Raw genomic sequence first — 16,188 nt, 5'->3', positions numbered from 1 at the left:
TAGTAACACCTTTATTATCTGCCACTAGTTTAAGTCACTAAGACCTCAAGAATTCTTGCAGGTTCATCCCATTCCACTGGAAAAAAAAAAAAAAAACATTTGCCTATATAATGTCATTTTACAACAATATTTTGATAAAATTGTCTGTTATGAGTTCCCAGGATTTATCCAAAAATGAACTGGAGTTCCAGTGTTCCAGTTCATAGGTACGTACATCCAGTAAATACCTATGCAAAAACTATTTAAAAATCAACAAAATTTTCCCTGTATATATGCAGTCTGAAATCCATTCTTCATTACAAAACTTAGTAATTAGCTCAGCAGAGCTAAGAGCTAAAAGAAAGAGCAATCTGGCCTTCCTTGAATATACTAAAAGGGTCATTTAAGTTATAAATTTAAAATCATTAAAGTTGAACATAAGCGATATAAAACAAACAAATCTTGACTTGATCTCTAAGAGTTTCAGATAAGTACTCAGTTAAATATTTGGGAAACCCAAATCACCTCGACATTATTTAAAAAACTTTAAATATTATTTTGTACAACTTAAAGACTGAATTGTAACTCTAGTTATGGTCAATTTGAACTAGATTATCTCATTGCCCTTTCCAGAAAAAAACATTTGTGCTGTTACGGTTTAATGAGAAGCTAGTCCTTTGTACTAAAAAACTTTTAGGAGGCTTGCCACAGAGATTTTTCATTAGTTCTTGATGGCTAGAAACTATTTATTTTCCTCAAACTATCTTTATAATTCCTTCAAAAGAATTATCTGGACAACAAATTCAGTGAAATTCAAGACTTTTCCAGTTGTGTTAGTTCATCCCTAACTCATTTCCCCCCCCAGATAATAATTCTTTTATCTCACACACTGTGTGCAGGCATCACAATGTCGGTACAAGGCAGGATGTCAGTTTGTGGATGCATGAAAAGACTTCAACCTGTAGGCATGATTCATTCACACTCATGCAGAACCATGCAATTCTTTATCAACTTTTTTTCCATTAATAGCGCTGCTGAAGTTGACAATCTCTGTCCAAGGTGCTTGCGCCTTGCACCACCATCCTCTCCCCTCTGTCACTGCAGCTCAGGGCAGCCACACAGCAAAATAGTCCAAGGAACAGATCCAGAAGAAATACAACTTTCTCGGTTTAGGTATTTTTTTCCGGCTATATCACAGCTCTGATTCCATTCTCTTCGTGGTTACCCAGGAAAAGGGTATCTATCAAAGAAAGGGTACTGCTTAAGTTGTTTTAAGTACAGCCAAGTGCTAGACTGAGTTTACCAATTTCTCATTAAGGAAGCTAAAGCTAAAGCATTTTCTTTTGGTGTAGGTTAATGCTGCACTAGAAGCTTGACCAAATAGTGTACTGAGCTGTTTATCCTGTCAAGAGGTAACAGCTGCTTGTTATTACTCTTAGGGACATCAGCCTTATGACTGGTTGAGGATGCAAATGGTCAGGAAACAAACGGTAAAACCCCTTCCTGATTAAATTAGTTACTGAAATTAGAGGTAGGAGAAAGAAGAAAGGTAAAAAAGGGAACTTTGTTTAAACAACTTTCCAAGGGAAATTTGGACTATAAAAGAAGGACTCTAGAAACATAAAAACATGAAGTTGAAATAAGGGGTTGTGTTCGGGGAGATCACGAAGGGTGAAAGGAACCATAGAATTATAGAATATTTGAGTTGGAAGGAAGCCACCAGGATTATTGAGTCCAACTCCTGGGTCCCCAGCAGACCACCCAAAAAAAACCCATGCTTTTTATGGAAGCATTCTCCTAAACACTACCAATCTCTTCAGTGACTTCAGCAAATAGTGGCAGGAAAAAAGCAAAATTTAAGGAAAATGTTAATTCCGATTTAGAGATTCTAGTTCCTTCTCTGTGAGGAGCTTTTCAAACTGAAGCTAAAGGTCTCCAATAGTACAAGGAGTTATAAGTTTTGAAGACATAAGCAAATCATGATAAGAACAAGTTTTCAACCTTTTTAACAGCAAGTATGGCAGAATATATAAAGTATTATCTTGAGATGTAAAATAATAAATGGTCTACATAAAGATACTGTGAAAAAGAGATGTTCAGTCAATGAAACAGTATTGAAGCATTCTGCACAAAATTATACTGTCCACTCAAACACACATTTAAATCTTTGTTTTTCTTTAGTATCTAAGGGATCAAGAACATTCAAGACACACTAAGTTGTTTTGTCTTTTTACAAAAAGTTTACATGCAATTATGAAAGGCATCTGCTAACTGCATACTCCTCTTTAAATCCACTAAAATGTACAGTTTTAAGCTTGTTAGAGCATTTATCACCAATGATTTTTAAGATCTTTATTAGATTCTCCATTGCTTAGTATTTACACTGTACTTAAGAGAGTACACAAAAAAAGAAGCTGTGGAGCCATGCTGAAGTTTATGGCCTTATACGGAAGGCTGGACTAGATCATTACATGGTCCCTGGCCCTATGAGGGGGAAAAAAATGTGTTAGAATCTCATCCAAGCTGTTGAAATTCCCTTTTACACAGATGAGTTTAATACCCATGAACTAGTTCTCAAAATTATTATCCCTTACTTCACAGAGGCAGGGAAATTTGAAACAAATGTAGAAACAATAATTACAAAACATATATACTAGCCAGCTGGAAAGGAAATATGAAGCACTCCTATATGCAGAACATGCTACTACTACTTCTTTCCCAGAATTAAAAACAAAGAAAGCAGAAAGAAGCATATTAGGAAAGCCAAACCTGCATTACCAAGCCCGTAAGTGACAAAGTATCTGAAGCAAAAACAGATCCTGACAAGGGATCAGAAAAAAATGATTTTGAGGATTACTACCCAGGGTGTTTAATGAGAAAGAAGCAAAATAAATAAATAAATAAAATCATTGCAAATTTCGTTTTATTTATTTAACCCTCTTTTCCTGGCTATCCACATCAATGAAATTCCTGGAAACAAATTTAAACACACTGTATTACTTTGGATAGGAAATGTGAAAAATTATTAATATGACTAGTATCACAACAAAGATCCAGTGGGATTTGTAAAATCAGATTATTATGATACAAACTTTCTGTCAGCTACTATATGGAAGCATCTAGATAGGAACATTCTGTCTTTTCTGTTTACCTAAATGGAAATTCCCCTGATACATGTCAGAGGATGACACATGCATTTCAGAAGATGCCTTGCAACATGCAGAACATGCAGAATCTCCCATCATCATCTTATCCTGATCTTGGCATTTAGAGATCTTTCTAGTTCAACTAAAGAAATACAAAAGTTTGCATAGCTATTTGGAAGTACTTGATACGTATCACACATACACCGATATGATATCATGTTTTGGTAGGAAAACTAGGGGGGAAGTTCTTCAATGGATATAAAACAAAGCTAATTAATTTAGGAACATGAACAAAGTGCCCCAAGCTAAGCCAGTCTGGTTACTCACAGTGCTCTCAGCTTACAGGAAATGCTCATCAAGAGCTGATTCAAAGCAGCTCATCCATTGCGGACCTCAAATTAAGACCGTATCCACAGACAAGAGGCCCATATAACAGCCCCTTAACATATCCTAACCAACACAGGTGCTTGGTTCAAGGATCCATTCTCATAAAGATCCCAGCACAACTGCAATAGTTTATCACAGATGGTGAATCACTTCTCAAAGTGTTGCACTCGCACTTAGTCACATGGTCTGAACTTGGGTAGACCTGTGCGGTGTCAAGAGTTGGACTTGATGATCCTTAAGGGTCCCTTCCAACTCAGGATATTCTATGATTCTATGATTCTTTTGGAAGAAAGGGAAAAACAAATATTGCACTCTGCAACTGAAGAGAATACATTGCACAAAGAGTTTTGAGAGGAATTTTTGTGCTTTAAAACAAGAGGAAATTGTTCCAGCTTGAAAACAGTAAATGTACACTTTGTTCTGGGCTTGAGTGTGAGGATCACAAGTGTTACAGGTGCTAAGAACATTTTACACTAAGAGCTGTCAAGGGAGGATGCTCTAGTTGCTCGCCAACTCTTGGAGAAAGTCAAGCCAGTACTGTCCTACATTTTCCTTACACATTCAACTTCAAACATGGGGTTTCTTCCTCCTGCTTCTAACCAGAATGATATTTTTTTTAGAAGTGACATCAGGCCATCACACCACATGGTGTGGAGAATCAGTTTGGGGAGTGTGAATGCTGCTGTTGCCAGCAGTCCATGGTGCTGATGGAGAGATTTATATTTGAATATGGTCAGTGTCCTCAGCCTGCAGCTGGAACGGATTATTTCCAACATTTTTTGAAAGGTCACTTGGTGCGTTTCTGTGTCAGCATTGTCAAGGATTTATGGACAGCAAGAAAAGGTCAATAATGCACACAAAATGGCCTGCCAAAATGAGTTGTGATCTACTAGTGGGTTGTTGCCCTACAAAGTTCCACTAAACTAGGGGTAACATACAGAAAATCTACATGTTGGTTTACGTGTTTGCCATGTGACAATTGCTCAGCATAGCTCAGGTCTCCTGCTGAGGTATGAAAAAAGGTGGTATTAGAAGTCACAGTAGGAAAAAAAATTAGTATATATCATCTTCATGGTCCGTTTTTCTTTCATGTGCTTCTCCATGCTAACGTAGTGTTCACTGGATTTTCATGGGTGTCCAGGATATGCATGCTAAAAAGAGCAGATTGTATTCAGAAATATATTTGCCTGACAGAGATGTATGGTACTGTGGGATTCTTAATTGTTCAATATTGTCATTAAAATAAATAAACCGCCTATCTTTTATTAAATTCAGAAAGGAAGAATGTGACAAGTTGTTATCATGATATTTTTGTTCAAATGACTAATGGAAAAGACTAGACTATGTTGTCACATTTTACTACAGTAATCAACAATGGCTGCACATGAGAAACAGAACACATAGATAACCTTCCCCTTGTCTCTGCCATCCAGATTGCATCCAGACCATCACATGTATTAGCAATTGACTGACCTATCCTTCATCAGTTTGGACCCATTTAGCTTTTGGCTCACAGTCAGAATCTATAGTTCTAGTAAATACAGAAGAAGAGGACTGTCAGAGTCATCTGTCAACACCCACAGCAACCCACAGAGCTCAGAACTAGCACAGCAGCCTCTATAAGACATTGTTATTTCTGCCATGCTAGTGGTAGCACTGTTCTAACAAGTGCTGTGAAAAAGCATTAGCTCCCAAAGCAAAGAAACCTATGACAAGCACTGAGCTACTCCCAGTGCAGGTTCTCACTACATCTCAGCAAAATTACCTCCTCCCGAGTTTTCACTTCCCTCTCTGCAGAGAGACAAAACCCAGGCTCCTCTGTAACCCAGCCAAAAGTTCCTGTGGAAAACAACAGAGTATTGTTCCTTCTAAAATCCTTCATTATTTCTCTAGACATTTGACTGCCTTCCCCTTCAGACTTTTCTTGCCTCTCCCTGAGCCACCAAGAAGGTCACCCTGTTCTGACACCCCGTTTTGGCCTTGGCTAAGCAGTTGTTTCTGCTTGGTAACTTGGTTGCAGCTGCAGAAAGACACAGGTCCCCATCACCTACAAAATCTAACTGGAAAACCCTTTTGGTGTTATCTGAGTTGTGTCTCTCTCCTCCAAAGAAACAAGCTGAAATCAGTATCGCTACAATGTTTTGCATCAAATGAAGGTCTCTTCCTTGGCCTTCAATTTTATCGCTATTACTAGATAGATTATGGAATTATACCAAAATGGAAATTGAGTTGTTTTGTTTTGTTTTTGTTTTTTTGTTTTTTGTTTTTTTTTTTTTTTTTTTTTTTTTTTCCATTGTATATCAACCATTTATTTTTACCCATTTGTGTCCTACAGCCTTTTTGAGGCAGACATACAAAATTTGGATAAACAACTAGAAATCTCCTACTATGCTTTCATACTTCAGCTACTGTTTGTACTGTCCTTCTAGCATGCCCTAGTATGACAAACCACCTTGAAAAAAGTCACAAAGTAAATTAGCACTGTACCGAAAATAGTCTGCCATGATTTCTCTGAATTTTGAGAAAGCAACTTTGAGGCCAGGGTGTGGCATTTAGGTCTCAATGAATGATTGAAGATATTGTTTTGAATGTCCAGGAAAGAAATCACCTAGGTCATACTGCCCAATAACCAGATTGTTTTAACTAACATTAAAAATGTAGCAAAAGGCTCACTGTGGTATTCTTGCTATGGTCTTGCATCAGACAGCAGCAAAATGAAGAGAATTATCATGGAGGAAAGCTACTTTTAAATCTTAAAATAGTACTTCATTATGAGTTTTGTTCATCACTGGGATTCATTCCAATTTAATGAAACAGAATTTCTTGGTCATATTTCCACATTACGTTTCCATCTTTCATTAAAGTAGAGCCAGAAAAGCACTTAAGCACATGCTTAAAACTTCAAAATACATTCTGAATGTATTGCCTAATTCCTGTGATATTTTTGTTCACTGGGGGTCTTCACAAGTTCAGACTAATAAGAGAAATTGGCTTTGATTTAGATAAAAGCATTCTTGTCCTAAATGAGGTCAAATACAACAAGGCCAAAACCTGAAACCTTCACATATGCTGGGAAAGACAGACACCATCATTCTTCCCTACATGCATACCGTTAAAACATTGGCCAGTTAGAAGCAACATGAAGAGAAATAACTAACTCCACTAGCTTTCTGGCTGTGGACATCTGTCCCACTAGGTCCATGGGCTAGGGTGGATAGATGGCTTAGATGCTACCACCAAGGGCAATGACTACTTTCAGAAGGTGCCAAGTACGGTGCTTTCCAAAATTATCTTTAAAAGACTGTAAAAGTGGCAGCATAGCAGTTCCCCTATCGATTTTTCTTGCCCTGAGTCTATATTGTTATTACTAATTTCCTTTAATCAAGGAAAGGGCATTTTGAACTGTTTTGAACTGGTCATTTTCCCCTTAGGAACCTCAAGCTTTCACGTAAAAGTGCAGGATTTCCGACGTAGTTCACAGGACCAATTCTTAATCCAGTTTCAAAATAGTATTTTCTACAGTAGCCTTCATAAGAAAGATTTTGCTCCCAGAAAGCACAAGCAGGCTATTTTAATCCAAAGTAACTCAGACCTTTAAAGGGATTCAAGCTGCTCTTTATATCTTCCAGAAAGCCCTGCTCTGAATCACATTCTCCCAGCGTCTGCTCCCTATTCTCACCTATTCTCCGTCTTTCACCTGGGGAGTTAGGTAATGTCTGGCCCAAGTACAGTAGGGCCCCCACCACCTTTAAAGGCCATCTTATTCCAGAACAACATTGTTTATGGATTCCATATGGTCTATCATTAGTGTTATCCTTGATTCTCTGTCTCTCACTTTCCTCTTGTGCAATAAAAGAGATGAAGTAACACATTGTAAAAGAATGTGTTTGCAAGATAGGATAGACATCTGCCTCTCTCTTTTAGAGGCTGCTGTGAGAGTACAGTTGCTACCTATTTTGCCAATTTGACCCCAACATGTCTAGGGCCTCTCAGAGCAATTGTGTGTGAACACATCAATCTGTTCATGAGCAATACCTCTGCATCTGAGATGGCCATTGATTTTAGCTTTTTGTACTGTTACTGGCACACTTCATCTAAAAGCTGAGCAAATTATCATTGGTTTACAAAAGATGTTAAGCATCTTATGGGGAAGATGTGACCTGAACTTTCTGTAACATTTTTTAAAATGTTGTCTTTTTTATTAAAGCAAATGTCATTCTTTGAGCCAGCAAGTCCTGCACACTCAGGCAAAGCCAAGAAGAAATCGTGTTTCCACTTTCAGAATTGAAGACAAAGCTTCGTATATTTCTAAGAAAAAACAATCCACTCCAACTTGACCACATAACTTGCTTCAGATCTGTCTTTGACAGCTTAAAAATTAGTAAGGATAATTTCATCAATGAAAACCACCTGCTGTTTGATTTATGATGACCGTACAACATCTTAAGAATCAGTGACCACAATGGATATTGTTAAAAAAGCTCATTTTACTGTCTCTTTTGCTTCTATGCCATCTTAAATCAGGAATATCTCTGGTTGATTTGCTGGAATTAGTCTGCTGTAAAACCATGCAAAGGTGGATGGCTTCTGATTGCAATGGAGGCATCTCCCCACCTTACACTGCTGCAACAAAGATGAGAATCAGGCAGAAAGGCTGAAAAACTGTTCTTTAAACGCATGATTTGTGCTCTGTTAAGCTTAACAGCATTTGGAAGTCTGTTCATATGTCTCATTTTCTTATCTGCTAGCCATAAGGCCATTTTTAAAAAAAATATATATATATAATAATAAATGACAGCACATCTTCTCTTATCATCACATAGAAAAGGATATAAAAATATAAATAACCCAAAGGCATCTGTCTCTCTTGGTTATTTGAGAATAACCTTGTCTTAATGAAGATATAAAAAATATGCTTTAACAGAAACTGCAGCATAGACTCTTACTGAAAGAGAAATTATTATTTCTCTTCTCTTCTGTTTCCTAATTGATCAGGCTTGAAGTCAGGTCTCCTTTTGTTACTTCCCATACATAAGACAAAGATTATTTTTAAAATGTTAATGCATTTTTTCCTCTTCACTGAAGACCTAGCGTTTCAATGGTTACTCAGAGAACATGATTGCTGGAGTCAGTGAAATATTCCTGGAGTGAGTTGTGTAGAGGTGGGTATACTTGCTATAGTGTTAAAATTATTTTTCTTGTCCAAAAGATAAACAATCAGCTCACACACACACATACACACACACAAGGAAAAAAAGAAAAACATACTAGGTACCAGAAAGTCCACTAATCTTTCTCTTTAAAGTTAAAGGAAGATTAGGTGTCTGCCTTGCTTCTAACTTAATTTCATGTTATTGTTTCTATCCTTCTATGCGCATCCATCAATTTCCACACAGAATTATAATTATTCTGTAATTATCCATGTCACTTTTTTTCTTTGTGAGTACCTGAATAATTCTTACCTTAGTCATTTGTTGTTGTTGTTGTTTGTTTGTTTTCTCTGCCTTCTGAAATCTTTATAATCTGAATTTATCTACAATGTCAGAAGCAAAGTAAATCATAAATTCAAATCTTTGCAATCTATGGTAGAAACACTAAGCTCCCCTCAGACTGCCTTGTGATTCAGGCTGGCCAACGCTGTGATGACTAGAGCAGCTAAAAAAAACAGATACCCATTTTCCAGAAGGTGGAGATGTACAACTGACAAAGCAGGAAACCCTTAAGAAAAAAGACAAAAGACTGCGTGTGGAATACAGCACAGTGGGAGATCACAATGAAGATCTTAACCTAGAGACACTCATATAATCATTGCAAAACCTCAGGTCACTTCAGGTACTTATTATTACTTTAATAGTATTGCCTCTGACTGACAGTAGAAGTGAGTTGGAAGATTATGTTTGAAAACCCATATGTATAATGTACATACAGTGAAATGTAGTTGAACCTCTATACTTGCAAGGGTCTGCTCATCATTAGTCTGGGACTGATTTTTGAACACGGTTTTTTACACTCTTTCATTTAAACTAGATACTGGTAGAGATCTCTTTTCTCTAGCCTACACAGTACAGTGTAATTTATAGTATCGTGCAGATGTTGGATCATTTGAATCTCCATTCTGTTGCACATAATTTAAATTGTCTGTAGCAAATAAAAAGATAAGTGCAATCCATATTGCAAATGCATCATACCATTGTGAATTTTCATGCTTTCTTCTTCTTCTTCAACTCATGGAATTTATGTGGTTCTTGTAGAATTGTCTGAAGTCACAATGAATATTCTCTACAGAGATTTAGATTTTAAAACTAGCTGCTTCTATATACATGTACATTATGTTTCCATATACATTATCAGCCTAAATAATTTCCAAGCTATGGTAAAATCTACTGAACTATAACACAGTAAAGTAAGGACACTGCTAGAAAATGCACACGTAATGTTTTCTCTCATTCAATACATATTTGAATAAGCAGTCCTAAATCTGAATATTTCTTTAATTTTTTTTGAATCAGTTTACAAATTTAAATCTGCTTGTGTCAAGACAGTTTTGATCACTTTTTGATCACAAGACACTTTTATATGGACAATTTATATGGACCTTTTTAAAAAATATTTTCACATGAGCTTTAGTATCATAGAAGACAGTTTAGCATTTGCACAGAGCCAAATTCTTAGCCTTGCTCCCAGACCTCAAAAGGTCTCCAGGATGTTTCACCCTGTCCACAAGCTTTCCTTGACACAAGACTTAGACACATAAAGTGTTTTTTTCAACTGGATTCAAATGGATAGTACAAAATAAACTTTAAAAATAAAATACACAGTTCTGTAAGAAGCTAACACATTGAATTCACTCCCTAGGATTTGGTGTCTTATGGTTGAGTTTCCATGCTCTAACAGTATATAAGAGGAAAGATCATGCTTCACTTTCATTTGCAGAGCATCATAGAAGGTCTCTTGCCTCTCACAGTCTGTGAGAATTTAGACTGACATATCTCATGAAAACTCAGTTGGATTAGGCAGAAGAGTAGCAAAGATATTAAGGATGGACTGACTGACATGAACACAGAAACAATGTGGTTGTGTCCAATTTATTCTTGCAGGAAATCAGGACAACTAGAAAGAAAGATTTGGAGATCTTTAGCTGGAGCAAGTAGGTTTATTGTCACTTACGTCAGTGAGCTGGAATGACTTGCTGAGAATTTTAAAATTTAAAATGGATATTAATAAAAATGTTAAAATGAGTAGAACCCACTCTACTGGACAGTCTCCCTGTATGTTCTGTCTCCTCTGCACCTCCTTGTAATGCAAATACAATACAACTGAATTTGAATGAATTATTCATATACTCATAAAGTAGCATGTTTTTAAGTGTGCAACATAAACAACCCTTTAAAAGACCCATTTCAAAAGTATTCTGTAATCACAGTACATTCATTTTGACACCAGTGAAAAGTTCACTCTTATTCTTGACTATTGGGGGGGAGGGGGGCTTTATTTTTATAATACTACAATTTTGGCACAGGAAAAAATATATAATTTAAAAATGGAAATTCAATGTAGCTATTTATTTATTTTCTACTCACTTTTCCATTTCTTTCTGCTAAACTAGCAGGAAAAGTTCAAAGTAATTTCTAATGCTATATAGGTATCAGTATTTTGCCACACTCTGTGAAGGCATTACCTAATCATGTATTGTATAATAAAACAAATAAACAACTACTAGAACAGTATCCAGTGCTACTGTATGAAAAATGAAAATATTACCCAAGGTGTTTTTCAAAAGCTTCTTCTGATAAATTGTCAAAAAGTCAGATAAATAAATGTATCTAAAGAATAGAAGCAGAAAACAGTTTCAATCCCTGCTAAATTCTCTCCATTAATAATAATAATAATAATAATAATAATAATAATAATAACCAATTCATTTGATTCAGTATTTGATTCATTATTGATTAATATACAGGTCTGAGACACATAAACATGGGAGTCAAGGGAGTTGTTTAAGCTACAGAAGTCTCTACAAACCTCCCTTCCCCCTGCAGGGCAATGCGGTGGGAGTGTTAAATGTGTGCTCAGTCACCAGCTCCAAGAAGTCACTAAAGCAAACATCAGAGCACCTTGGTGAAGGCAATTGCAGCCTCAATACTATCAACTGATACTTGTGCTCAGTGACCCTCTCAGGTCTCAGAAATGGTCTTTTCAGATTCCAGGTCTGGCGGTATTGATTTCAATCAACAGCTTTTCCTAAGAGCCTGACCTCAAAATAGCCCTGTCAGAATTTCTGTTGTCTATCCCAAGTTTTATCTCAAGGTTTTCATTCATATTTGACATCACTCAGCTAAATAACAAGAGGAGATTTTGTGTGTGTACTTGTTTCTCTACCCACATTTTTTAATTGTGTTTGTTTCAAGCACAAGTAAATCTCTCTGTTTACTTACACTTTCACTCACCCCATTGAAGGAGGCATATCGAGCTGCCTTGAGTATTGTTTTCAAAGTGTTTTTACATTTTCGTCCATGCTCCAGTGGGACAAATATATTTTCTGTCAACAACTTCATTAGTGCCAGGATTTTACCCCTTGCTTTTGCATACTGGAGGTAGGCTGCAGGAGGCTTGCTCATAATTCTAAGCCCTCTGCTCCCTTTGTATCTATCCCAGCATCAGCAACTTAAAAAGCTTGTTGTGGCAATGGGGACCAGGAAGCCACTGCCCCACACCAGGACACAGCAGCTGGGGCAGAAAGATAAAAAGCAGACAAGCCCTGGGACACACCTCGCCCATCGCATCTCCAGCTGCACAGCACAAAGCCAGCTGGAGAGAGGCAGAAGGCCAAGTCACCTAAGGCATGTTTGTACCACCTAACCTCTATGGCTCTTGGCATAAATGAGAGCAGACTAAAGTGCTTTTTAATAGTTTAGGTTTGGGAAAGGGTGAGGGTGTAGAGGAGATGAGGGGGGTGTCGGGTGGTTTCAGACAGTAAAAAAGTTTCAAACTTTTTTTCTGTTGCCTTTGTGTTGTTGTTGTTGTTTCTTTTTTTTTTCTTTTCTTTTTTTTTTTTTTTTTAAATGAAGAAAGCTATCAGGAAATCCTCAGCAGAAACAGAATGGGTTCCTGATGGCTGTGTGGATTTTGCCAAAATCCACTTTAAGGTTTACTTTGAGTGAGCTCAAATCAGGTTGCCATATGGAATTACTCCATGCAGCAGCCTGACCCAGAGCAAAACTGAACAAAGCCTAGATTATTTACTAAACTCCTAAACTGCTGGCTGTTTTGCATCTCTCCCACACTGGATCTAATTCCATAAGTAAATAAGCACATATTAAGTTAAAAACCCATTTTAACGAGTAGGCCAAATAGTTGTATGCTAGGTAGGCTGTTTGATGACACACAAAGCACAACTGTGGGTCAGCATTCATGCCTCAGACTGTCTCAAAGCTTGCTGGCACCTGCAGTTTAGCATATTTACTGCTGCAGCCAGGAAGATTGATCACAGGAAGCCAAAGCTGCTCAGTTAAAAAAATAAGAATCAGCTGTTTTCTATGAGCAGTCTGTCAGATAACCAGCCTAATGAAACTGTGGGCATTTCTCTTGAGCTCAAGAAACATTCATGCTGGAGAGGATACTGGAGTCATTCTAATACTTTGCAGTTGTTCTGGAGGTTAAATAGAAAGCGGCACAGAAGAAAGGCTCTGCCTTTATGATTAAAGAAAAAGCAGAAACATAACGTCAAAATGTACAGTTGTGCCCTTGACTAAAATAGACACAACACTAATGCTGAATTTTTCACCTCACTGATGCACTACAAACTAAAGACACAAAGGATGCCTCACACTGGTATTCTTAAAAAAAAATAAAAATAAAAATGCTACAACTGTCCCACAGAGAACCCAGACAGACTAGACATGGTCCTGCTTTTGTAAAAATAATTCATAGCCTGATGAAATGTCTTGTGTCAAAATCAAAAATAGGAAGCTTCAAATGAAAAATGGATTTGTCTCGTGTTCTGACTACATAAGATGTTTGTAGTCTTAGCTCTCCCCGTCCTGGACACCAAATGGATGTGAAAGTAAAAGGAAAGAACGTAAAGGCTCAGCACACAGACATCCTGGTGCCCTTCCATAGGACACATCACCAGTATGGATGTGGAAAACACTGAGATTCACACATGGGATTTTATCTTTGCACTGCATCCTGAGGGGAAATAGAAAGTGTCCGGCTTGAAAAAAAAGCACCTTCAACTTGCTTCTTGCTTTAACATTTTGTCATGTTTCTCCTTTTCAAAAACAAAACAAAAACAAAACCACCAACAGAAAACAAACAAAAAAAAAAAAAAAAAAAAAAAAACACCAACAACAAAAGCAAAAGTAACACATTTGATAATGTACAAATTTATCTGTTTCCAACACAGCTTTCTAAATATGCCATATTAATAATTCTAGTAATATTGCTGGAAATGAAAGACGGCCCCCATATGACATGATACCATACTACCTGAGTACCAATTAATGGAGCTGTTGTCCATTGAAAGCTTGGAATATGCCAATCCTCTTTGGGTTTTATCTCCTAGACCTAAGTTTCTGATCTCCATTTTATATTAATATTATTTTTACTATTGATTTTTTTTTAATTTATGGATGAAAAAAAGTATAGATAACAAACAGGTGACAAATATAGGTAGCAATAATAATTAAGAAAAATGAATCATAATGATGAGATGAACAATATTAATGAACATTCAAATATTTGCATACAATTTCAAGCATGCAAGGATGAGAATTTTAAGTTTAAATCTTAAGTGTATTTTATATTAGCTTTTGTTGTTATTTCCCAGTAAAAACGTACATCTTCTAGTTTCAGTTTTCATCTTTGTTTTCTGCTCACAGGCCAAGAGTGACTACATCCTGCAATGCAGCTAAAGTAGCATGTGTATTTGGTATGCTGAAGGCGTCTATAATCTTTTGTCTGTAGCTTTTCTGAAAAGTTCATCACCTCCATTCCCCCAACCAATAGCTTTCTTGTAGCAGAACTAATGCCTGTGAGAAAAAGATCTCAGGGTCCTCAGTATGGTGTTCACACCAGCTGCATATAAAAGGGGAAGGGAAAGGGGAGTGTGAGTGATGGAAAGTGTTGCCATATAGAAATTTTCCTCATTAAAAGGAAACTCAGTTTTCAAGATCAATGGAGGACACTTGCTGGGCAAGATAGATCATGGGATTTGTGAAATCACAAATTAAACCAAGGCTTGGGACACAAGGGAGGAAAGGAAAATGGAAGGGATAATGGGGTAGCCAAAAATGAGAGGACTGTGGTAGAAAAATAGTGACAGACTGCGGGCAGAGTGATAGAGATGTCTGCAAAAGTGTAGTGCTTGATGCTGGTCAGGTCCGGCTGTTTTCATGTATGCGAATCATTGCACCTGGCCTCTGGACCACACTGCCGCACACGTCCTAAAGACTACACGTCACTCAGGGGATCCAAGCCCAATTGCTGCAGTGGCAAGAAACTAATATGCAGGCAGCCCTTAATGTCTCATTGTGCTTTGCCCACTTCTTATGAAACGGTTTCCCACCAGCATTTTTGAGACGGTAAAGTGCAGCAAGTTGCAATGGTGCCCAGGACATTGTCCTCTATGCTCAGACAAAAGTCTAAAGTGAAGAATCTAAGTCTTTCCCTCTGCAACAAGGCAAAATATTAGGAGATGCATACATGTATACTGTGTGCATGCCTAGTGAAACTCCTGTTAAAATCCATGAAGAGCCCATGTAGTCTGTTGGGTTTTGTGCTGTGGTGAATAGCCCTTTTTATTCACAGCCACAGGCACACTGGGCTGCAGAGCACCAGGCTATCTGCGACCTTCTGACAGTCAGAGAGGCTGTATCAAATGAAAATGCTGATGCTGAAGTCTCTGATGGCCACCATATGGGGATAGAGGAAGTTACTGATGGTATCACACACTTTTATTACAATGGTCATGACAGCAGATTTCCTCCATGCAGAGCAATTTGCCAATGACCTTTAGAGTGGAGATTGAATAAAAACCAGTGGGCAATGGGTGCTTTTTATGCACTAGTAGGGAGTCTGAAGAACAACCATGGATGTTGCAGGACTTTCAGCACACAGCACCTAAGATGACACCCAGTTTTGTGTGTACAGCTCAGCATGAAGCAACTAGGACAGCCTACCTATGAAGGACAATGTTGGCCTATGACCTCAGTGTCTCTTTCAGCATGGGCTTCGGAGGTAAAGGTACATAAACAATGGGAATTTCTGAAAACCTTCACCCATACATTAAAAAAAAAAAGAAAAGTAATGCAACACATGTTTTGCACAGCTAAGCAGCATCACTTGGGGAAAAGATTACACCATTTCCTGCCTGCATGGAGAACCAGGGCCAAATTCAGGCCAAGGAGAAGGGAACTGCCTAAACTATCCAACATAAAATGCTGAAAGCACAAATGAAGTTTAAACGTCTAACTCAACACAGCAGAAATTTCCCAAATCCCAGCAGTGTCTCTGAGAACTGACTACGTCTTCACAGTGACACAACCGCATCTCTTTTTTACACAATTTATCTGAGACTCTGAATTGACTTTTCTGTGCACCTCTCTCTTGTCCTCACTGTTTATGTTTTTGTTTTCTTTTTTTGTTTGTTTGTTTGTTTTTATTCTGACTATTGTGA

The sequence above is a fragment of the Anas platyrhynchos genome, chromosome 3, assembly GCF_047663525.1.
Source record: "Anas platyrhynchos isolate ZD024472 breed Pekin duck chromosome 3, IASCAAS_PekinDuck_T2T, whole genome shotgun sequence".
In the NCBI taxonomy this organism is placed as follows: domain Eukaryota; kingdom Metazoa; phylum Chordata; class Aves; order Anseriformes; family Anatidae; genus Anas; species Anas platyrhynchos.
The sequence above is the reverse complement of the archived record's forward strand: the minus strand, read 5'-3'. Positions refer to the sequence as shown.